This window comes from Anser cygnoides, chromosome 5, assembly GCF_040182565.1.
Source record: "Anser cygnoides isolate HZ-2024a breed goose chromosome 5, Taihu_goose_T2T_genome, whole genome shotgun sequence".
NCBI classification, from domain to species: Eukaryota; Metazoa; Chordata; class Aves; order Anseriformes; family Anatidae; genus Anser; species Anser cygnoides.
Genome location: NC_089877.1, coordinates 4747582 through 4773733, shown reverse-complemented (window position 1 = coordinate 4773733; position 26152 = coordinate 4747582). Strand labels below are relative to the sequence as shown.

The window sequence follows — 26152 nt, the reverse complement described above, 5'->3', positions numbered from 1 at the left end:
CGCACAAAGCAAACAGAAAAAAGCAAAAAAAAAAAAAAAAAGCAAGCACTGAATATTTTTTCTGACATCTGTGAGAAAAACGTGTCATTGAGAGGGAGAAAAAATGCATCAGAATTCTCATATTAATTATCTGTCAAAACTAGAATTTGGTCCTTTTCATACACAATGTGTATGTTTCTCATATTGTTTATATCAGAGGAGTATGAAATAGTGCATCCACTTAAAACTGTTAAAAGTGTTTTTTAAATGTTTTATGTTTGGTTTTGTAGCGTACACGTGGGAACATACATAACCTAAAATAGCTAAGGAACAAAATATGTGTAATTTGAGAATGTTCAGTCTATGAGTCAGCATATGTTAATTTGTGTTTGATTTAGAATATAATATATTGGACTTTCGCTTGTGGGCTGCTTGTCTTTACTGGCAGAAAAACAATATTTTGAGGAAGAACTCCAGAAGATAAGGTAATAATGGCATCAACAGAGTTAAAGTTCAAGATTTTGAACACTTTTAAAAATTAAATTTTTTTGCATGGATAAACTATATTGGAAGAATGCATTAATCAACAAACAACTCCCAAGACTTCTTTCTGTATCTATATGTTCCTAGGTGTATTTTACTCAGCGAGGCAGTATACTGCGTAGGTACCTGCCTGCACACTGAAAAACTTTTAATAGAGGAAAACAGTTTGTCTTTACCCTACAATTCAAATAAGCATTTTAATAATAGATTGCAAGTAAAGACGCCAGGGAAAATATGCAAGAGAAGAGATTCGATCAAAGTTTTATTGTGACAAATACTAAAGACAAAAAAGTAGGTTTATAACTCAAAGCAATATTCCAAAAGAATAGCTTGTACCAACAATTCTACATTTCAAATGCAAATTATCTCACTCCTTAAAGATAGTATCATAGTAGTTATGTGTAGTAAACTGTTTCCCTTTGAATGTTAATCAGTTTTTGAATGGTTATGGACAGTGTTTCACTTCTGAATTTCTGAACTCCCAGAATCTCTGATGGGAGGTAAGAATAATCAGAGTACAAGATCACTAGGATGCATCTATTTATGGACTGGTTTGTGGTTCATAATGAATTAAATCTGATCAAAGGGACATTTTCCTCCTTTTTTTTCCTGAGTATATTGATATACCAAAAATTGACTTAAAAAAAAACAGCTTCAACACTAGACTGAGTCAGATCTAGAGACTCAGTTCAAGCTGGGGAATTTTTCTGTTACTATTATACAACTCCTGCTTAAGGGGTTTGTGACCTGATGTAAAAATTACCTTAAAGAAGGAGGGAAGAAAGCAGAGAAATGAAGTTAAAAAAAAAAAAAAAACAACACTCATTAACCTTAACATGTTTCAAAACACAATAAAAATCAAAAGTCAATTCACAGTTTTTAAAATGATTCCCCAGTATTGTGGTGCAGCAATTTCAGTCTGACACTTCACTGTGTCTTGGTCTGGTTTTCAAGCATCATTCCAACATTATTTCAAAATCTATTTAGACTCAATAACTCAAAACATGAGTTGAAATAAAAGGAGGACGTAGTACTACATTACCGCTTCACTTCTCATGGTAAAACTACATGGCTGAAGATGAAAAAAGAAATTTAACGGAAAAGTTAATAGGAAGATGGCCTAGAATGAGCAGCACTTTTGGACACAAAAGTGCTGTCAGAGTATTAATTTTTAATCAGTCTCTTATAATTATTTTGCTGCTTTGAAAGATGAATAGATACATAAACACAATATTTGGAATAGAAACACTGCTAGTGCAAATATATGCACTGTTCCCACCTTCTCTTGTTTAACCAAGTTGACATTAGAAATTATGCTTATCATTTTGTGTATTATTTCATAAAGGAATTTGGTTTCATGAATTCATTTTTTTTTTTTCCAGGAAGGCTTGCTTCCAAACTCTTTTATTTATTTTGCATGAACCAGAACCTTTCAGCCAAAAATGGTTAACTTATTTATGGTGGTTTTCCCGATTCCCTCATTTGGTGCTATACAAGTCAATACACAGCTGAGATTACTTTGGCACCAGGTACAAGAAGGGCATACTTCAATAAACCAATAGCACACCTATCAATTTCTTGGTTTGGTAATCATCCTCCTCATTAACAATGATTCGATAACACACAGTATTTTGAGGCATAAGATTTGAGGTCCCTAAAAGCAACACCAGCCATCCCAGCCCTCCCAAGCACCAAAGCAGCCTGAGAAGTGTAGTATAAGAAACATGTCCCTCATTTCCAACTCTAGAGAAATATTCCATTCCCAAAACAGCCTGAAGAACTACACATTCAACTCCTCCTTCAATCTTTCACACTCCGTATGTTGATATTTGCTACATGACCTGACTTAGAGTTGGCAGAAGACATTGAAGGTCACAAAAATGACCAAATTAAAATAAACTTATGAAGTTAAAACCCTTTCACCTAGACAGCTCTCTCAACAGCTGCCTCACAATATGAGGGAGCTGCATTGTGAACCCCTTTATTGTTGAATTTCAAAGCAGACAGAGACAGACATGTTTCTCCAATGAGGACCAAACCTGTCAGCCACATAGTTCAAACAAATTTCAACAGAAATAAATGGAAAGCCAAGTACTGTGCATTGGTGTATGCCCTACTCAGTGGCATATCCCAGTATGACCATTTGAGGTCTCTCTATGGATTTAATGATTGTATTTGACTGCAAATCCAACTTTGTTTGAAAGGCTGGTCCTTGCCTTGACATTATTATTATTTTTTTTTTTAGCTTTTGTCTTGGACTAGAGCACCTAGTAGATATCCTTTGTAGAATTTTTTGACAATAAGAGCATATCAATGTGTTCTCTTTGACCCTTTTAGAAGTGTTCTGCCTCAACAAACTTGCAATTTTGACTATCTAAAGGGGCGATTTTTGTTAAAAAAATAAATCCACGCTTCAGAATATTAATATAGAGCTGTATATGATCAATGGACATTACTAGGATTTAAATTGTCTGGAATTCTATTTTTTTTGGTGGTGGTTAGGGATTTCTTCTTCAGAGGATAGAAGGGCTTCCATGCTTCTACAAAATGATCATAAATAACTGTTAGCATTACCCTCTCTTTGACAAAAAGTAATGAATAATGAATTTGCAGACAACGCCAAGGGTAGGCATGGGGGGGTAGGAAGGCTCTGCAGGAGGATCTGGATAGGCTGAGGACAACTGTATGAAGTTCAACAAGGCCAAGTGCTGGGTCCTGCACCGGGGGCACAACAACCCCAAGCAGAGCTACAGGCTGGGAGATGAGTGGTTGGAAAGCTGCTTGGCCGAGAAGGACCTGGGAGTACTGGTTGATAGTTGGCTGAATACGAGCCAGCAGTGTGCTCAGGTGGCCAAGAAGGCCAACAGCATCCTGGCTTGCATCAGAAACAGTGTGGCCAGCAGGTCTAGGGAAGTGATTGTGCCCCTGTACTCGGCTCTGGTGAGGCCGCATCTCAAGTATTGTGTTCAGTTTTGGGCCCCTTTCTACAAGAAGGACATGGATGTGCTCGAGAGAGTCCAGAGAAGGGCAACAAAGCTGGTGAGGGGTGTGGAGAACAAGTCTTACGAGAAGCAGCTGAGGGAGCTGGGCTTGTTCAGCCTGGAGAAGAGGAGGCTCAGGGGCAACCTCACTACTCTCTACAGGTACCTTAAAGGAGGCTGTAGCAAGGCAGGGATTGGTCTATTCTCCCACATGCCTGGTGACAGTATGAGGGGCAATGGGCTAAAGTTGCGCCAGGGTGAGTTTAGGTTGGATATTAGGAAAAACTTCTCTATGGAAAGGGTTGTTAGGCATTGGAATGGGCTGCCCAGGGAAGTGGTTGAGTCACCACCATCCCTGGAGGTCTTTAAGAGACATTCAGATGTAGAGCTTAGTGATATGGGTTAGTGGAGGACTTGTTAGTGTTAGGTCAGAGGTTGGACTAGGTGATCTTGGAGGTCTCTTCCAACCTAGATGATTCTGTGCTAGGCAAGCCATATTGATTATTGTTGTGTGTAGGAAATCCCTTGGACTTAAAGGTGACTCTGAAATAGAAATTATTGTCATCTTGCTACAGCAAGTACTCAGTTTGAGATATAAGCACCAAACTTTCCATTAAGTAGCATCTATCCATCATTCCCTTAATGATGCATAAGGTCACATTTTCCACATTTATCTAAACTAGAGATAGCTGCTCTTCAGCTGACAATTCATTCTGTTAAGAAACAGAAAACACCACCAAGTTTTAACGGTCTTATGCTGGATTTCTGACTCAAAGACCTCCTTCCCTGTCACCTCCCAACAACCCACAAGTGATGAAGATGTTCAAATGCTTGAAACAAGATACTCTTAAATATCTCTCTCCATAGCCTTCTCACAACATATCAACATTGTTAACAGGTTTTTTCTGTACAATTTGAATAGAATTCTCAAAAAAAAAGAATGTCTGAACTTCTTTAATCATTTCACTGGCACATTCACCCAGCTCAGCTTGTTAACTATACTGTAAGTCAGCTTTGATATACTTCCTATGTTAAGAAATCCAAACAGCAAGTTTTAATGAACATTGCAGACAAGTCTTGTGGAACCTGCAATAGAAGCATGCACTGAATTTTGTTGCCAGTCCTTAAACTCGAGTCAGAATTGTTGACATATTCTTAGTCTAGTCTCTGTTTCCTGCAGAAACCATTGACATTTCTTTCTCGTGTCCTGAAACAAATTGACTGTTTGGTACCAACAGATGAAAACCACAAATGCTTTAAAAGGGTGGAATATATTGGAAATGTAAATCTGCTGGCACAAAACAGAGAAATCCTCTCAGTGGAGTTTAATTCATGACTTCATAGGTGCTATCTGCTAAATATATGCAGACCCTAAAAAAATGTAGGTTTATTTTCTTCTCAGGAATTTGAACCCATTCTTCCACCCACTCACACAAGATTAATTTGAATTAAGATTTTTTTTTTATTATTATTAATTTGTACAACCTGTAGTTTTTCCTTCTCATTCCAGTTAGGGTTTTGGTATATAAATCCATTCTAAATGTTTTCACAGCTGCTCAGAAGGTGTTGATTCTTAGTGTCAACTCATTCACTCAACTTAACATAATCATTCCCTTTTAATGAAACGGTTAACAGGAGACTGACAACTATCATTTTGCTGATGGGGTCCAATAGCTAGAAGAGTGAAAGGTGACAGTGGTGTAATTACCAGGCCTGACATACTTTGTTCACTTTTTTCCCACCTTTTTAGGCAGATGAGGCAGTACTGTGCAATGTCAACAATCAAAATGGAAATGCAGGCAGTGTGAAGACCCGGGTGAGTAATTACCAGGGGCTGCAGACCTGTGACTACTCCTAGTGTGGCAGGGCTGACAAGGTGCAGATTGTTTTTTATCCCCTAGTGTGAATCTGCCTGTCTTGCTGTTGATAGATCCAGGTGGTAGTATTAATTAATACACCAGCAGGAGCTAGTTCAGCTCTTGACAATGCATTATCTTTGAAAAGAAAAGGCAGACCATTGTTGAGGAAAAAGTCATTCCTTTTGACTTTTTTTTTTATTAAGGTTGAAAAATATAGTACAGCTTGAGAAGTAAAAGTTTATCAGCTTGAGGAGTAAGAACAAGAGATGGCTTATAGAAATAGAGTAAAACTAGATCTGTTAGCATCTTTGAAAGTTGGAGGTAAGCAGGGGTGCATTGCGTAACAAAATTACACTCACATGCCAATTCCACTTTAGGTAGACACTATTAAATTGTTCAGCTGACTAGTCCTGTATGCAAGTATGAAGCTTGTCTTGTTCTGTTTAAATTTTTCGACCTATGAACTTTACATCATCAATTTCCTGACATTTGACCTGCAAATATATTCCAGTGGAAAACACTGATGATTATTGCTACTGAACAGCAAGTAACTCTAATGCAGGCTTTGGTTGCAGGTATACTTAGCACTCTGTATGTTATCTAAATGTACAGTAACAGCTGACAGTGTTCTAACCACCTAAAATTATTAGTTGTACTATCACTTAGACCATTTGATATTTTACATTCAAAGTTTACATAGGAGTATATGTAACAATATAGATTTTATGCCAATTGGATGAGTAACACTTGTACCAAGACTACTTTTTGTGTGATTATTTGTAGAGCCACTATTGTAAACAGGATTTAGGTCTACCATTTTTAGCAAAAAAAATGGTAGACCTGTAGCAAATCAAAGGCATTTTATGTAATGGACACAGGCAACTCTCCCCTTGTAGCTGGGGTATGTGAAGGGGTATAAGCTTGAGTCGTCATCAATTTAAATGCTCGTACAAGCTCTGTCCCCTCTGCTCTAACAGTAGCTTACTCCTGGGAACGCTTAGTAACCAGTTTCAGCCAACACGATTCAACTTGGCAAAAACTTACTCTTATATTCACTCTTACTTCAGTGATCAGGTAATGCTGGCAAGGTGATGAATGCAATGCTGATGACAAATTTCAGAAGCATGCTTAAGGTGCAGTTAAAAAAAGACAACACAGCTATGATCTTAAATATGTAAAGTTGTTTTCAAAAGCAGGTCACCAGCTACTAAGTCACAGTGTGCTTCAGAAAAATTTACATCCCAAGTAATAACTACTCATATGAAGTTATTTCATCAGTACCATACTTGTAAAGTATGGAATTTTAAACTGTTTTTAAATCACATCTGAATAATCTTTTTGCATTCAAATTTCAATGTCCAAGTCAAAAACTTCAAATGTGTTCAAAAAAACCTGTTGAAGTTTCAAACTTTAAAAATACTACACATAGATCAATATATACACACCTACAAATGCATACCTTAAGATGATCTTATGCAAGAACTCACCAAAACCATAAAATGATAACACATACACCCAAGTGGTATTAACCAAAACTGATGTACAAGTTTACTGCTGCTATGTCACGTATGCAAAAGTAATCTTATTGCAATAACACACAGTATTAAACTTCATCCCTCAAACTTTTACACTCTATTGAAAGGAAATAATAGTGTTAAAGAAAAGCTAATCCTGTGATCTTTTCACATTTGGCTGCAGATGTTATGCCATTTTCAAGAGAAATATTTGCCTTCCTTCTTACTCACTCGAATAGTTACTGGGCTAGACACACTGCAGTCTTCTCAAATAAAATAAAATACCCTGTTTAATTGAATGCCTGACACTCAGGATTGAACTGCTGAGACAAGCCTGCACACGCATTAGTCAGAAGCAATATTAAAAATAGACTCTACCAGATAGCAGAATAGCAACATACAACAACAAAAGCTGATAATCACTACTGAGAACTTCTGATGATAGATGTGAAAGCATACTGGAAAAAATGCAAATGAAATCTATGCAGGAATGCAAAGAAAGAAATAATTTTACACCTACAGGCTATAATAAGATCTCTGATTGTTGGTATCACACCTGTAGACCTCTGAACCAGTATGGTAGAAATACAGGGCCATGACTCATTTACTGTAATAAACAGGTTGCTGACTGATGAGAAACAAAGTAATTTGTACCTCCTTCTACTTAAAACTTCAGTGACATGAAGGGCAGTTAGGCACCCTCTGCTGTGAGATGGCAGTGTGGTTCCTTACGAGTTGGTGTCTATCCACAACTTTGATTTCAACTGAAAAGCTGCATTTGCATGGCTACTATGGATATTTTCCTAGACAAATTTTCCTTTGCGTCTTGAAACACCTAGAATAAAACTATGATTTACCACCACCTTTATTATCACTTATTCCCTGAATTTAGGGTAAAAAGACACTTGGTAGATTAATAAGGCCCAAAATATTACTGGTGTGAGGAATATACATCAGTAAGCAATAAGCGATGTAAGAAAATTAAAGTCTCTTATCAGTTACACAGCCTTGTGAACAAGTATAACCTATTTCACAGACTTCTAGACTTAGCCCTACCCCAGGGTAAATAATAGCAGAAGTAGTTGCTTTAATTCATCATTTGTTACTCAAACTGTTGTTATAACAACTATGAAAAATTCATTAGACATTTTACTTATCAACTTTCCTGGGTGTTACTTGTATACAGCAAGCTCTACTCAGCTACCCTCAATCATTTCTTGTACCCTTAGTAAGGCTAATTAAGGGTATGATCATTGTAGAAAGGTAAAATGAGGACTGGGTGCAATCTCTGGTTTACAAACAAGACAGTGCCAACCGCTTCTTCTCTGTACCTTAGCCATCATTTTTCTGTCCTACACATTCCACAATAAACATGAAATAATACAAGCCACCTAATCTTCCAATAAAAGAGACAGAGCTATTGTGCTGGGGGCAAGGATACATGCGTAGGCATTAACTTAGAATGCCTAATGTTCGTTAGCCCACAGAAACTTATCCATGTTAAATGATTCTTTCCACATCGTTCACAAGAGCATCCATCTCTAATGCCCTACCTTCACTTTGTTGTTAGAAATGAAGTATACACATACCTACTTTAAAGCTTATTTTGGCAGTCTTTGCAAAGCTATTGTTTCTAAGAACTGCACCACAGAATTGGTGAAACCACGTCTATATCAAGTCTGGCGATTTTGACTCTGTGGTTTACACCCTTTAAAATTACTTTCAAGGAAAGGGATGACTTCCATTTGGTTTTGAATGCTCATTTTGGGATAGGAAACATATTTGTCTGCACTACATGACTTATGATAAGACCTATTTTGCTAGTTTTGACATGAAACCAGAACAATGCTTTCTGCAGCTCTGTTAAAATGTGACTTCTTTGGACCCAGCCAAATCGTTCACTTAGAGGTTCAACTGAAAATTTTCCCAGCCCTAATACGGAGTTGAACAGCACCAACAGCAGGATGAGCAGAATCTAGTTGCCTAAATTCAGTGTTCACCAGGGTTGGGGAACCACCACAGAACAAAGCCCTCTCAAGTCTGGAATGGCTAAGTTTCAAAAACCATCTCTCTCTGATTTGAGAATACTAGGCTCTGCTTCTCTCACCTACTTCTTGCCTGAAGGATCTAGAAAACTAGGCCTCACTGAAGAGTACAACAGAGCAAATGTCCTCTGAGGTGCCTAATAAAACTGAAAACGATATCCAGAAAACACATTTGTTGTTAGTATTTTCCTTCCACAACACTGATGAAACTTGAAATTTTGAGTCCTACTCTGATTCTTTCCTATGCACTACATTGAAAAAAAAATCTACATATTTAACAGAAGGTTCAAAACTGGGGAGCAAGACATCTGAGACTTAGCATTGTATTGAGCTTAAAATTAACATCTTAGTAAGTTGGGTTTAAATTATTCATGTAAAAATATAACTTGAATAAGTACATCTATTATAAGCTAACAGGGACTTAATGAGCTTCAGTAATTAATGCCAGGAAATTACTCCGAGAACCCCAAATGAAAAATATACTAGCCTAAATGATAGCAATGGGAGACTTTATAGAAACCTCAGAAGGCATTCATAACGTGACAGGGGAAACCTGGATATAGGGGAGAATGACAGAAAAAACACTGGAAAGAACACATTTCAGACAAAGTTATCCAAAGATGACCACTACAGTAGGTTAAGGCTAAATTGTGGGTATTAGTATTCTTTACAGAAGTCTAGTTGTTCAATTTTTACATGTTCATTGCACCTGGGAGTCTGTAGGCAAGATTCTGACATCCTTTTTGAAAACTTGGATACTGATATGAATTAAACCTATATCTTGCTTTGAGCAAGGGACAAATCATCCCCGAAACTGTTTCTGATGCATCAGAGTGCACAAACCAGTATAAATCATGATTTATTAGAACTTCTCTGAAATCTGTATTTGCAAGAAGTCTTCAGATTTCACACTCAACTTTCTGATGTAAATGTCAAGTACAGGTTGCAAACGTGAAAGACGAAAACAATTTAAAGCATTATGTTAAAGTCAGAAGAAGTTGTCAATGTGAATAACATTCTGGTCACAGTTTCATTTATGCAGTCTTAAAAATACAGTAATAATGGATTTTTTTTAAAAACAGTGGAATAAAATCAAATTATTAAGAGACTGAGTATGTATCACGTGATTCAGTAAAACTGTAATTTATGTTCAAGCAAACCTGTCAATCCGAAATACTAGTATAAATATTTCACCCACACTTAATGGATTTTCTTAAATCCTTGTCTCCATACTTTGCTATTCATCTGAACAAAATTCTTCTGAACTGCCAGCACTGTTTGAGACTGATTATGATTTGCTAATAATCAATTGACAATGAGAAGTGGCAAATAAGGAGACTGCCTAGGCTCAAGCAGGCTCATTCTACTCATGCAACTTCCTTCCTCCCCTTGAATTTATTTTACAAATATCTTAGAACACAAAAAGACTATTTCTGTTCCATGTAAGTTAACATTAATTACTGACGTTAGTACCTTCACACAATGACAAAATTACTACCTTGAATATGTTCAGAGAAATTTCTCCTTAAAGATATCCCCTGCCAAAGTACACTTATCAAATAGCCTAGGATTTAATTTCTGTAAAACTAACACATTTTTCAGCAAAACTGACAAATTATACTCCAACACACACACCTTATTATGTAATATACAACATAAAAGCGTAACTGTTGCACAGTATCATGCAAAACTGAATCACTTTCTCTAAAGAAAAACATAATACAATAGCTGGTGTACATTACTCATCTCTTAATTAGATGCTAATTAATGACTCACTGGCTTTAATCATATCAGTCTGGTAATACTATTTATGCCACACAGAATAATGATCTACTTTACAAGAAATCAACGTGGCACATGTTGACATAGGAACGCATCCAGCCGTAATTCACTCTGTGTAAATATATCCACCCATACTTGGATACTGAACAATTTAGAAGAGAGACATTAACTTAGTTGACGAGCAGAGAGAGAAAGGGAGAAGCTAAGGAATGAAAACAAAGAAAAGTACTTTTTTTTTTCCAAAATCTTATTAAACTGTGAGAATGCTAAGTACTTATCAATACATTTTACATTCAAATCATAACTTTATAATTTGTTCACGCTGGCAGTGTTAAAAAGACAGATTCATACATTTAATTTTCATGAAATGTATTCAAGTACTACAGCAAAAATTATACAGTAGATATATTTTATGGTAGATAACTGACTATAAATGAAGATTTTGAAATTATCATTGTACAGTAGGGGTAATATTTCTAAAATATCACAGAGAATATTTCAGCTGTACCAAGAGCATAACAAACTTAGAACACCAGGAGGAATCAGACAGGTATAAAGTAATTTTAACTCTAAAATAGAGTATGTTTATCTTAGTTGTAGTTCTGGATTATTATTACTTTTTTAATGCCCAATACGTTGTTCCTACAGATGTGGTAGCATTTCAGAATGCATACATAAAACTGGAGTTTTTCATTTTGAGTTATAAGTTCACTGTTTTTCCTTGCACAAGGCCTTTTTAAGTATTCATTGCTTATGATACTTTGTGGGGTTTATTTTTTGTTATCTAACTTACTTTTGAATATATTCAGCAATTTATTTGAACACTAATATATAATTTATTTATATAAATATCTTGGCTTATCTTGCAAATAAAGTATTAAGAGGAAGACAAGAAGGATCTTTAAAAATTTGCATTCCTAAAATCATTGAGGGTATCATTGTCTATGCTCGAAAATGGTCTCACCTGATATGAAGACCAAGAGATATTTTGGTGGAGTTACAGAAACTAAAACACGAGGAACCATGGGCTAGATTTAAAGAAGTTAAGAAAAAACTCCTAGCTGTTTAGGAGTATGATTTATTAAACATCAACAGAATTCCTTCTCCCCAGTCATTAAAACCTGGTTGAATATCCTATTGTTCCTTATTCTTAAAGAAAAGTAGAGCAAAGAAATATTTTCACCTCTCCTCCTTCAGCTAGCTACAGCTTCCCAGTGATTTAGAACAAATGACATAATTGAGCTAATCAATATAATAATGTAATTTTCACTGTCTTTCTTCTTTTGCAATTGCAATTACAATCATTCATTTAAATGCAGTAAAATGTTACCTCTGCGAAACAAGATTTACTTTTTCCTCACATACTCATGCACGTCTCCACCAAGTTTCAAGCAATAAACTGAGTTTTAGGCATTATCACTGTTGAAGTCATAATCAGAGTTCAGAAGTTACTGTGTTAAAAATAATTTAATGACTGAGTTCCTTGTTTTACAGGGGTCTAAACCACTGAAGGCAGCTTGAATTCTGTCAGAAGAATCCGCAGTTTACAGTAAAATAAATTGACCCTTTCTGTTCTTTGTACACTCCTTGCACAAGTACTTCCCTCTTAATTAGTATATTTATTTCCTATTTGATGGCTGCTCTCTTCTTTGCTAAATAGGAACTTTAGAGATTTACCATGAAAGACAGCTGCTTCCAGTATTGGAATGCTACCAATTAACCACTTATACTATTTCTTACTTGGTTTTATCACTCTACTATTTCTGTTCCATTGTTTTCACTGGGTTTTAAATATCAAAATAATAATATATGGAAAAATTACACCAACTGAAATTTTGTATTATTTTTCCAGCATTCTGTCCTAAAGGATAAAAGGAAATTAGCAGGATTTTGCATAAGCTGAGCATACATTTTTATATGTGATCAAAATATTAGGAGACTGATAATCCACTTACAGGAATGCCAACAGCTGTATTAGGGCCTGGCACAAGGAGTCGTTCACTTCAAGGATAAACGTTTAGAACTCTGCAATTTTAGGCTTCTGGGGGAAAAAACAAAGTTTCGGTCACCTTAAAAGAAATACTTCTCAATTAAAAATATTGAAGATATTGCTGAATGCAAGTGCACAAGAAGAGAGACCTCCTGGAAGCAGACTTTTTCACTAACTAGTTCCATTAATTCAGCAGAAAAAAGTTACATTGCAGTAGTATGGGGAACTGATGTTAGGCCAGACACTAAACACACAGATGATACAAAATTGTCTGTCATATAAATACAGAACTGCAAGGTCTTCAAAGTCTCTTTTAGGTTTCTAGAATTTTACGAAGTTATAATACTCTGCAAATTAAATCTGTCCACTAAGCCTGAAAAAAAAAAAAAAACTCTCTCTTTATTGGGATAAAACAACAGGAAATATTACTGCTGTAGATGTATCAAGTGAGCTCTGAAGAATTAAAGTTTTCCCTCCTAAAAAAGAATGGGTGCTTTTATATAATTATGATGCAGCATAAATAATGTTTTCTTGTCTGCTTATGTCAGGTTAGTTCTTACTGCATTATGCTATATTACTTAACGTACCTTAATACGTAAAGTGCCTCAGTGATTCACTTTAAAGCAGTGGGCAATTTTAGCTGACTGCCTACACCAGACTTCATAGAAAAAACATTTGTCTTTCCTAGTTACGATGCTGGACAAACTGCAAATTTCAAAAGCGCTACTACCAGACATCTTTAGCTATTGGATACACTCTTATTTAATTGTCAGTGCAAGGCAGCATAGACTTTATCACCATTAAAAGTAATTTTAGCACTACATACACAGGACCAATTGCCATGCAAATGAATGGACAGTCAACTGCTCATATATTTGCTTCATAACCAAAATCTTAAGTAATTTTTAATTTTGAAAAACCACAGTAATCATGAACTGTTACATGAAAATATACTTCACATATTAAAATGGGATATTGTAAGAAAATAGTGATATGCGTGAGTCACTGTTTTTAATTTCCCTTTCCGCTGAAACAGAGAACATAACTGGACTACAGGAACATGTATTTTTAGATAGACAACTGACTTATGTAGATACACTATATACATTCTCAACAATTTGACCATGGTTAAAGGGTATTTATATTCTGATGTGGCTAAAATTGAACATGTCAACACTAATGCATTTTTCTAGGAGAATCACTACTTTCACCATAATTTCCATGGAAAATTTGTGTGCACATGCAGTAATAGACACATTTATAACATCAAAAGGATTCAATTTTCTTTTCAATCATACTACAGTATGAATAGCTTTTCCTATTGAATTTAACAATAAGGCACATTACCACAGTCTAAAGGATGGGGTACTTCTGCTTGCTCATATGAAAGTATGTCAAACAATATATAATAAATCTCACAATAGTTCTGGGTTAACTGCTCCTTTATATAGGTTTCTTTCTAATACATTTGTGTCAGCAGATTTTTATTATTAAGTTTGTAAAATCAGCAGCATTTCAAACTCTGCTTAACTCTCCACAACATTAACAGATTATTTAAATATTTGAAGGTATCGACTGACTTTGTATCAAGAAATGACTTTGTATGAAGAAATCAACAGAAAATCCATACTTAGATGTATAGATTTGTTTTTCTAACACTGATAGTCAGTTTACCCAAGCACATACATCATAGTCTGTCACTGCAACATAGCTGTGCTATACCCGTGAGGGAGAAAGGGAAGATTTTATGTATGAATCGTCTCAATCCTGCATGCCTTATGCACAGCAAGAAAGAGTATTAAAAACAGAACAAAATAACCAAAAGAACATACTGAGCCCTAAAATAAATTGTTTGAATTACACATTTATTTTGCTGTCATGAAAGAGGATTCTTTCAAAACCTTTTCCAGTCAATGAAAAGATTTAGCCTTAAGAGTCCAACTCTTATAATCTGAACTGCCACAAAATGTTATATTGTACATCTAGAGGCTTTACATGTTCTTGCAAGACTGCATGTTTCTCTAGTAATCAAAGCTAATAATTGACACGTTTAATATTCCTGTTTAGGCTTTATTTCTTTTTAAGCCGTATGAGACAGAACATGGAATAGGACTGCAAATTGCTTAGATATAAGGCCTCTTATACAGGTGTTAATCATGCCCAACAGATGATTGGCATTTGGAAATTTGAGAGCTAAGGAATACATCTTAGCCATAAAGAATAAGTGAAGAACTAGTGTCCTGATCTGATAGCACAATTTCTCTATTTCCCTGCATAAGAATAAAAAGCTGACCTGTGTACTATCTGCTGTCTATATCGCTGCTGCATTCCTAGCTCTGTTCTAATGGGATTAAGCCAAGCAAAACAGTCAAAATGCTTGCAACAGCTTGCAGCTGTGAAAAATCCCAAAATTCAGGCATTTAGACAGTTATTCATCTTTATGAACCACAGGATTCTGTGGGATTTTTCGTGCTTGTTTGAAATCATTTTTCAGGCAGTATGAGATCCTTCTTCAGTAGCTTTTTCAGACTGCCATTATCACCTTCCTATAAAATGGTGACATTTGACATGAATCTCTTCACCAAAACCAAATTCCCTTACAGTTAGCCCCAGATATAATATTCTCTCCTAGTCACTCACCCTATTTGAAGACTTCGGTTCTATCACTGCACTCTTCCAGTTTTATACTAGAGTAAATCTGATTGAGACAATGGTGAATTGTGCACTTGAATCTTGGGTTGGAAAGGACCTTAGAGATCTCTTGCAGTTACTACTCTTTATTATGGAAAAAGATGTGAACCATTAAGCACAGATTTTTTTTCCAACTACAGCAATGCTGGTGCAATTCTATATTCTCTTCGTTCTCAGTGACCCTTTTCTTACTGCTGTCCTACTAGAATGTTTGTGCATCCGCCATATTACAGCATCTGTCTTCTTTCATTCCCATGTATCTCGAGATATCATTACAAGCTTTGCATGTCTTGTCAATCATTATTAGAAGGGTGGGTGCGAGCTTGGGGGCAGATCATTGTAACATTAAGTCCCTGAACAAATGTTTGCAGACTTAAGGCCTATGTTGTCTTTGGAGACAATAACACAAAAAATAATCCCTAAGTGAACATTAAAATAATTTAAAATATTATTGTCAAGAATGACAGTGGAATATATTTTTTTGTAAGTTAATGTTGTTTCCCTAGCAATTTGGAAGGGTGAAATCATACTATTATCGTTGCTACACTTCTGGTTTTGAGATCTGTAGAAGCACAGTAATGAAAGGGGCTGTACAATCCTTCAAAAGGCAGATTAGATACTATTTAAATCTTCTAGAGGTGTAAGCACTTCGGAAGATGCTCATATATTACTGCTCAGGTAAAGACAACAGTAGACAACCAATATGAAACATCTTACCAGTACCACACTAAAAAGATTCAATAGCTAAAGCATGGTATAAAAACAAAAAACACAATAACATTTCCCTGTGCCTGTGTCCTTTTTGTTTGCAAATACTGCTGACCAACTTTACAGAGTGAAAAGCTGTTTGTGTTATCTTTAAGCCCAAAGGAATTTTTCTTTGTATTTTTTTTTTTTTAATATTACAAACTACAATTCCATTTGGAAGGAGTTTAGAGTTTACTAAGGAAAATGAACTGCTGTTGGCCAATTTAGTAAGATTTTACACCATATAAGATTCCTTTCTCATTTGTTATTAGAATACAAGAATACCTTCAGTAAATCATCCTCCAAAATAACAGTACCGTCACCACTTTTTTTGATCATGAGCCTGCTAAATAAGCATCAATTAGTTAATAAACTTTGCCAGGATGATCCTCCAAAAGAGCTCTGTACTCTTTGAAGAGCAGGAAAGAGACCAATAAGGTATTTTGATCATCTGCCAAGCACAGGTCTTCACAACTGTTAAATCCAAAAAAATGTATTCCCCTGTCATTCTTGGCAATAATATTTTAAATTATTTAAATGTTCACTTAGGGATTAATTTTTTGTGTTATTCTCTCCAAAGACAACACAGGCCTTAAGTCTGCAAACAGTTGTTCAGGGACATAAATGCAAACATAACTATTTTCACTACTGAATTTAGATAAATCACCACACTGTATGAAATCAGACATATAAATAATGCTTGCACAATCTGACATCTTAACTCCATCTCTTTTTATGTACAAGTCCTTTTATGTAAAGTCCTATTAAATAGCAAAAGACGAAAGAGAACAATGAGGAGAAGGGAATGTGGAGGGTATGTGTCTTGCCTCCAAACAATTGCATTTGCTTCACATGGAGTTGTTAGTGCAGCAGTATCCAGGAATTGTCAATATAGAATACAGATAGACGACTGCCCACTGTGCAAATCTTGAGCTCCTCTAGCTGCGACAAAATAATGACACTTCACATAGAATTGGCAGACCTGCTTCCTGACAAAGAGGCAAGAGTCAGGAGTATATACATGGGGAGAGAAAGAGGGGCAGCAAGGCAGGAAAAGAACTGTTCATCCAAGCTCCCATGGAAATCCTAAGTGAAGAGTTATTTAGAGACTTTATGCTTCAAAAAAAAGTTCCAAACCTCTAAGAAAATAAATTCAGTTTAAGGAGACTTTGTAGCAGTCAAAATGCTAAAAATTTTTCTTCAGTTGAAATGAAATATTTCCTTTATCAGATATTTGACGGCGAATGATATTAATCTCCAACTTAACCATCTGTTCTGCCTTCTCTAAAAACCAGGTCGCACTCTCCTATGTGGATTATGGAGACGATGCAAGTAAAAGAAGCCTTTCTGATATGTGTGAGTATGCACGTGTATAGTGTTCTTGCTTTGTGTATCTTTCTGTCCTCGAAATGGATCTTTCACCTTAGATTGTGCCCTTCTATGAAAAGTAGAGTAGGGACATAGTCTAGTATACGAAGGGCTTTCTTGTTTTATTTGCATGGATGTACAACTCTAAAAAGAAATAGAACAAAACAAAATTATTTAAATGTGTAAGACAATTTTATTTTCAAAAAGACAGTCATCTTATGGAAAATGAGAAGGAATTAATAAAAAATAGAGTTGAGTGGAGCAAGAGGGTTGAGGGACTTTTATTTGTTTTGAAAGTTCCACTGCAGAGGAATCAGAAAGCTCTGTTTTTAATTTGGAAGTTCTTACACTATAATCCTAGAAAAGGCCAGTTACTAGCTGCTGACTCTGCAAGTCTCCCCTCACACTGCTGGTCAGAGAGTGATCAATGAAAATTGACAAATGACACTGAATGCAGAGTCAGCCCTACAGAGGTTTAGTTTAGTGAAATTTGCACACAGAAGAGTCAAAGCCAGAAAAACAGAAATAAAAACCACTGACACAGTTGTCTATGCAGAAGGACGGAAAGATCAGAACATGAAGGCAGCAAAGGACACAAAGGGGCAAATGGATGGGTGGAGAAGTGCAAAGCATTTTATTGTCTATAATTTATGGACTGTTAAAACTATTGAAGCACATGACGACCAGGTTTAGTGCTGAGACAGAAGGATTAAGAGGATGGAGGGATAAAACAAAGTATGAAGAGTAAAACTGCTTGCTTGTGGAGTTCTTCTCAAAGGAGTAGTTAAGACAAAGGACATAACAGACTCCCCCTGGACAGTTGAGCTGGAAACCCTTTTCACAAACTTTAAAGCTGGTGGGAGCAGAAGATCTGAGTTCAGACTTTTCCTAAGTGCTAGATATGTAATTTGAACCCAAGATTCTCTAAGAATTGAGAGGAACGAGCCCAGTTTCATCCTAGAACTTTGTGCTGATTAACTGAATTTATTCATCAATTTAGGAACCAGAGATGTTGGTACTGAGGCTGCTAGACTAGGCATGACAGTGAAAAAGGAACATCATGATTAATCATGGTATCAGTGCTTTGTTTCTCATTACAATATGCAACATACACCAACAAAATTAACAAGTCTTGCATTTTTACCCTTCTATTTCAAATAGTATTTTTCCCCTTACATTTCATTTAATTATAGAATACTCTGTTTCTCTTTTCATATTTTCTACCTCACCAACTTTTAAAATTTATCCTATCACTGTATGGTACAAATGAAAATCCTAATGTTTCTGTCATCTACTTTTAATACACTTTTTTTTTCTTTTTTTTTTTTTTTTTTTTAAACTCCAGGTGAGCTATACCCTCTATCATGCTCTGTTTCTCATCTTTGTAGTGGGGTTCTATATGAAGTGCCTGCAAAAACACTTAAAACCCATACTGTCTAGTTCTTCCAGTAACTTAGTCTGGAGCATCAGAGATCTCTTTAACAATTCATTAGGAAACCACAAGTCTGAAATCTCACATAAAAATTATGTAAAAATTACATAAAGAAATTTTCAGACAACATAGTTACCAAGTCCCAAGAAATGTCTCCTCCAATACTTAAAAAAAACACAACAACCTTCACAACAGAGCAAAATCTCTTCTCTTTCCATAAAGCACAGTACTCTGTTCTGCAGAGAGATAACAACTGAAGACGGCAAAGACCACTATCTCTCTATGTTCCAAGACAACTGAAATTTTAGGTGTGAGAAAGACTTTTTTCAGGTAAGCATCCCATCAATCCCTGAAATGACATTTTCTTACAGCAGCCCTTTTAAGGGCAATCTCACACCTTCCTGAGAAGGGCAAGAGCAGTGGCCAGTTGAGTTAGAAAGACGCCTGCTATGATTTTAAGGAATTACCTCAGTTCAAGTCAGTTTCCACAGCACATAGCTTCACACTCCCCAATACAGCAAACTAAGTTCTCCGACTTGCCTCTAGTGGGCTTTCAGCTCAGCATCACTAGGTCTAATTAAGAGAGACAGATAGGTCTGTCCTAAATAGGTTTTGATGACTAAAAATAATCCTACCACTGTGACTTTTTTTTGTTGTTTTGAAACATAGTTGGCAACACAACTGCAGCACATTTTTTGATGTTTAGAATATAAATTTTCAAAAACCAAACCCTAAAGTTTGGGTTGATTGTACTTTCAACCTTATACTATCATTTGTAAAGTGGCCTGTACATTACAAAGAAGGTTTTGAGAAAGAAGTATTGGCACTATCTTTGCAATATTTCTCCTTTTAGGTAAAATACATTTTTGAAAGTAAACATTAGAAGCTTCAGACAATATTTTGGAGTTTTAAATCTTTTAAACTAAGATAACAAATACCAAAAGAAACAGATTGGTGGAACAGATGGAAAGCTTAAATATTTTTTTATAAGATATCTTAATCATTCATCCACTTACAAAACATTATACCTAGTCTGTTTCTACCACTATCCTAGAAAGAACAAAATGGAAAACAATATGACAGTGATAGCAATAACAATCTGCTCTTTGAAAGTATATGGAGTACAGTGAAGGAACACGAGTTAGTCAGATGGTAACATCAAGGAAGGTCATAAATGGTTTGTGCTGTGATGACACATTTGAATAGTAACATATTCCAAAAGATAGTCATCAAAATGGCAAAGTGGCAACCAACAATCCATAAAACAACAAGATGTGATTTGTAGTGCTCTGTGCCAACTTCATTTATGATAGCCAGTCTTATGTCTTTGTTCAGACTTTTTTTTTCCTAACACTAGTGCAGCAGCTGAGAAAACTACTTTCAAAGTGGCTTAAGAGCAACGATAAAAATAACATTTGTTCTTCAGGTCTGGATATGTTAACATGTTTGATACAGAGAGAAAAATGATCAGTATTAAGAATTTTCTAATAAGTAATACATAGAGACTATTCCCCTTGCTAGCTCCACTGTTTTTCCTAAAACTGTGATGCATGTTGAAATTACAAGATACAGTGAGATTAAAAATAAATAAATAAAAGATTCACCACATTCTAAACCACGTCTGTTCAGAGCCCAGGCTTAATAGCAAGGCAACTAAGGAGCTGACTTCAAGTGTTCCACTCCTCCAATTCTACCCCACTAGGGAAAAGAGTTTTATCTTAGTCTCATTTTTTCATCCTTCCTTCCAGACTTAAAAAAAAAAAAATAGAACAAAATATTCAAGAGCTTGCACGCATGGAAAGTTTTCACTAGATTAAAAAAAATACAATCATTATAATATAATCAGTTATCAGTTACCGTTTGTAACTCTTTCCTGTTCTGAAGGTAGTTTTGGTTCCATAAAATCATTTCATGAGTCTTGGGCTATTTAAAAGAGGCAAAAAAAGTCTTCTAAAATCCTCATGTTCAAGAAAAAAGTCTGGATACTTACACTGAAGATTGTGTGAAGAAATGTGTATTAAGTTGTGTCCCCAGCAATGTCGAGTCATTGCACTTGATTTTATTAGTGTTCAGTCTCAGGTTGATATGTTTCTGATTAATGAAGCATCTGTTCTGCATCACAAAACAACTGAAGGATACCCTTTTAATGTCAAGGAATTGTGTCCAAGAGTTAATTACTATGTGACCTTTGATCATGCTCCTGTTTTGGGACTATAAGTACTAATGTTAAACTTGAAGAAATTTAGAAGTGAGAGAGCATATTTCACTGAAATAATACCCATGGCATATTTCGCACTAATATAATACTGTACATTTAAGGGTCTGAGGAGGGAGAAAAATCAAATCACAAAGTTTTATCATAATTCTAACATACATGCACATAACTCCTTCATAAGACAGTGAGATCATACAAAAATACCATGATGCCAACAAGATTCAAGGAAGGCTCTGCTGACCAGCTCTTCTGTGACCACAACAATCAAAGGAGACTAGAATAAAGGAATCTAACCACTCAACCCACATAGGCTTTTGTCACTGCAGAGAAACCTAAGTACAAGTATGATGGTTAAGAAAGTCTGTAAAAGGATAATCCTATATGCAACGTCTGTCTCTGATTCCAAATTTTGAGCTTTGATAACCCAAAGTTGGTCTTAAATGCACACAAACAATGTGTAGCCTGCCATGGGCTGTGTTTACATGGAACTCAGCCAGAGCTACGTGTCCTTCCTAGGAATACAAAACAACATTTTGAGACTCTTTTGATGCTCAAAAAAGTACATACCAAGAAAAACAATAGAATTTCGTTTTTCCCGGAACAAGTAACAAGATATGTTCTCAGTAAAGCCCTCTTTCTAAGGATATTTGATTGCTGTGCTAGAACTAGGAACACACACATCAAGATTGAGCAAGCTTGTAGCTCAGCTAGGCTCCACTTCAAACATTACAAAAATTCCCTAGTTCAAGAACTAACTTTGCTTAGTTTTGAACTAAACAAATCTTTTGTTATCTCCCAGTACAAAACCCTTTGCAAAACACTTCCCAGAATTTGAAATACCACAGTTGATATATATTTTTAAAAACAACTTGTTCCTAATGGAACTTGAAACATAAACAACACCATTTTGCAATCTGTCACAGTATTCTCTCCTGCAACTGTTCAGCACGTTTCAGCTGATGATACTAGAGAATACGAGGAAAACAGTGAATCTTAGCTTTGAATAACAATGACAGAAAATGCAAAACACATAGTAGATTTAGTCTGGTAACATTCTCATATAAATTTAGGGAGTAATCTATATGTACCAACTCTCAATAGCATTTGACAGAGTACTGAATTAATAGTGTTATCTTAGCGGGGATAATACAGTCTCAGTGCTTACCTACTGATTTTATTCCCCACTTACTTCCTCCCAGCTTATCTATCCATAAAATAGTAACACCATGTGCAGAGCTTTTTTGTAGTTTAGCCATATTTCTGTCAATTGCAGAAGCTCACCTACCACTGTAGAAATTTTACCTAGCAAATAAGTACAGCAAAAACTGTTTTAAACCCTAGGTCAACAAAGTATCTATGTCACTGTCCCTCAGTCAGCTCATTCATCACAGCTCTAGGATCATGAGCAGATAGAAAGGGTGGGGGTAGAGGGCACTAGGGAAAGCAGGGAAATACAATCATGCAAGATACGTGCATGGCATCCTTTGGACTTCTGTTGCCAAGATTCAGACATAGCCTCAGATTCACTCTTCATCTTGGGTATCACTGGCACAAAGATGAATTCGTAGTTAGTTGCAAAAGGAGGTAGCGTCACGTTATTATTACTCTTAATACATGTATATTATACAAAACTGAGAATGTATAAAAACAAATGGTTTAACTTCTCGTGGTTCTTTGCTCTGCTACTTTGACATCTTAGAGTAGGATGGTTTGGAAATACTGTAATAAATTGAATGAGACCAATAACTATCCTGTGCTTAAACACCACCTGCCTCAGCTGTTCTACTTGCACCTAACACACAGAAGTATACTGCTTCTGTTGTTCAGAAACTCATCCAGAAAGCAATCTTGGTATAAACGAAGATACAGAAATTCACGTGAAGAACATTAAGTAGCATTTAATGAGGATATAGTTTATTACTTTTATACGTGTCCCTCACTTTCATTTGGTTTGAAAGCAAGGTCACATTTTCATTACCCCTATAACTACAAGCTGCTATCCAGAAGGGTTTCAGTGTTCTTGGGGTCAAACCTCAGAGATAATTCTTCTCTTTCAAGTACATTCCACAGTTAGAGCTATTCTTCTGTTTATAGTCTGAACCACTCTGTGCTTGTCAACATTTCTCAGGTAAAAGTCCTGAGGAGTGACTTCAAAAACTGGGACCAAGGACCACAGCACAAAGAAGTCCACATGTAGAACAGAACGAACACCATGAACAAAACGCAATGCAAGTGTCCACTCTTCCTTATTTAAAATCACAGCTTTGACTCCTTTTATCACTCTTGTTTGGTTCACTGTCATCATCCCTGCAAGAGTTTGGCAACCAGAATCTGACAGAAACTGACAGTAATGCAGTCATCCTTTGCTTTTCTTACAGCGGCAGCTGTCAGAAGCTATACCACATTAAGCCAAAGTACTAGTCATCATGAAGCTTTTCCAACATTAAAATTTAAGAATATACCTTTGGAGAGTTTAAAGTAAGTTAGAATTGTCATTCATGATAGATAGAGAGATGGATGGATAAACGAATGGATGAGTAAGACAGAGAATAAGTGTTACAATGTTACATGAACAGGCCATTTAGAAAATCCAGCTTTTGCACTCCTGTTCTACAAGTTCCAGAAATACTGCTAACATTTCACAGCATAGCATTCCAGGCATCATGCACTGATCATACTAATAATATTAAGGAATTTTCTTGGCTTCTCAGTAGGCGTCAGATTAAAATTCTGATTTTAACACTTCAGAAATACCCCTACCATCCATGTGAGTGTTATTATACGATTTCTTGTCTTCTGACACTGATTCTGAGATTTGTAATTTTCAGGCCGCCTATGCTCTGTACAGGCCATTATTTCTCATAGAGGTCTATCAAAATCTGAATTTATAAACATGACCGCTTGCAAGTACACATACCTTTCTTTTTAAGTGCTAGCTGGAAACAGAACTATGCAACCCAAAAAAGGCAACTAAAATTAGCAGCATAATAACAAAGAAAAGCCAGTGGAAGGGAGAGGAAAAGAAGGGTGAGGCTTCCAGGTGTGCAACTATGTTTTTTTCTACAAAATTCCATCTAGCAGCCTATATATATATATATATAAAAGCTAAAGCAATTCCATCCACCCAGACTAAAATATAACAATAAGAAAAAAAAAAGGAACAAAATTAGAATAATAATAAAAGGAAGGATAGCAAATAACATAGAGTAACTATTAATATTCACATCATTTATAATACTTAGTATCCATTGTTTATGCAACTGTGGAATAGATATAATGGAAAACAAAATCTGGTCCAATGTGAACATTAAAATATATATGTTTGCATAGCATATCTGCATAGAATGTGTAACCTAGAGGCAGGAGTAGCTTATGCCTACAGGACATCTCATTAATATATAAGAAATGATATTTAGTGATAGAGCTTAGTTAAGTTTTGTTGTTCCACAACACTTGGCCTTTCACTGAGCAGCCAAGAAAGGTCAATCACTGCTAAATTTGATGGTTTGTGTTTCTTAAAAATAACAAACAAACCCCTACACGAACTACCCGCACCTGAATTAACACCACAACAGAGTTCTAATACTTCACTAAACACAGGAATGTGATTCAGTGAGCTACTGAATGTATGAGCTACATAGTAGTATGAGCTACTACCACACGCTTGGTTGCAAGAGAATTAGTGCCACAGAATTAACAAAATCTTTATCGCATTGGTACTTTAAGTAATTTTGTGTCCCAAAATATTACTCTGCTCCTATAAAATAAAGCCATTTACAAGGGAGAAAATCCAGTCACCTAAAGTCAATCCTAAAAAAACTACTTTTAACCCAAGCACTTCGGGGTAACCAGTAAATCCATCTATCCCATTGGACAGGTAAAGTCAGCCGGTGAATGCTTTGGGGGAAATCCACTTAATGCGAGGTGGATTGAGACAACCAAGCAGTTTGAAACAACGCATGTACTTTTATTCAAGGAATGCTCAGAGGCTAGATGTTCCCATACAAAAGCTATTTTTAATTATCTGATAAATTCCAGGTTAGTTCAAGGAGCTACGGCTTTCCACAGAGCCACTAACGTGCGTTAAAAATCGGCTAAAGTGAAGAAAACTCATCACGTACTTAGAAAACCTTGACTTAAAGGTCGAGGATCCTCAGCTGGGATGAAGAGGGAAGACTTAAAACCAACAAACTTCAAACCTTTTCCTCCGCTCCCAGGCACTAATTTTGTTTAACGTCTTATCCTGTCCCTACCTGCTCGCAGTCTGTCCAGCGGCTCGGCGCACGGCTCGGGATCAGCAGCCAAGGCGAGGCGGCATCGGGAGGGAGCGCTGTCCCTCTGCTGGCCGACGGGCAGCCGAGCACTGAGGGCGCCGCGATGCGGGCAGCCCTCGGGCGCGAGGCCCGTACCACCCGCCCCAGCCCCAGCCCCTACCTGCGGGGCCGCTGGGGTGCGCGGAAGACCAGGAGGACTCGCGGCCTTTCCCTTCCCGTCCCGGGGGCTGGGGGGAAGGAGAACGCAAGGCAGCGGCCCAGGTGCCGCGAGTTTCCGCTAGTGTGGCCAGGTGGCTGTGGCCGGGTCACCCCTTGCCCCACCAGGTGCTGCACATTGCAGCAAGCAGGTCGTTTGCTCCTGGCTGACGGTGCAGATTTTCTGTCCTTAGCTCTCGCACGCTGCCCCTGAATATACGTATTTTTTAAAAACAATCGTCATGGTTTCAGACCTTAGACTCAGCACAGAAGCTGGAAGGGAACGTGCTCCTGCACTGCTAGCTGTGTGCGTGCAGCGTGCTGGTCTGTGCTGGGGCCCTCTCCCTCAGGGGGTAACCCTGAGGAAAGCAGCACGCGTGCACACAAACTCAGATAACAGCATCCACCACAGCCAGGTTTTACTGTCGGTCTTCATTCTGGTATCCTGATTCTCTGCAATCACCTCTGGGTTACATCGCTGCTGAGGAGGATTAATATGGCACCTGGGCTCTGCCAATCGTAATTAAGCCAGGGCGA

General features: G+C 36.6%; 1 long non-coding RNA gene across 6 annotated transcripts in view; it reads right to left on the bottom strand.

Moving 5' to 3' along the window:
- Positions 1–26152, bottom strand: part of LOC106033940 (uncharacterized) — a 287150-nt gene that overhangs the window by 198032 nt on the left and 62966 nt on the right. For 2 of the 6 annotated variants that reach the window (XR_010831753.1, XR_010831752.1), the window contains exon 1: positions 25400–25966. The exons of 1 other annotated variant lie outside the window; for it this stretch is intronic. This is a non-coding gene — a long non-coding RNA (uncharacterized lncRNA). Of the gene's footprint in view, positions 1–12658; positions 12840–25399; positions 25967–26152 lie in introns of those variants that run through there. 3 more of the 6 variants (XR_007165598.2, XR_010831754.1, XR_007165599.2) reach the window with 3 other exon arrangements.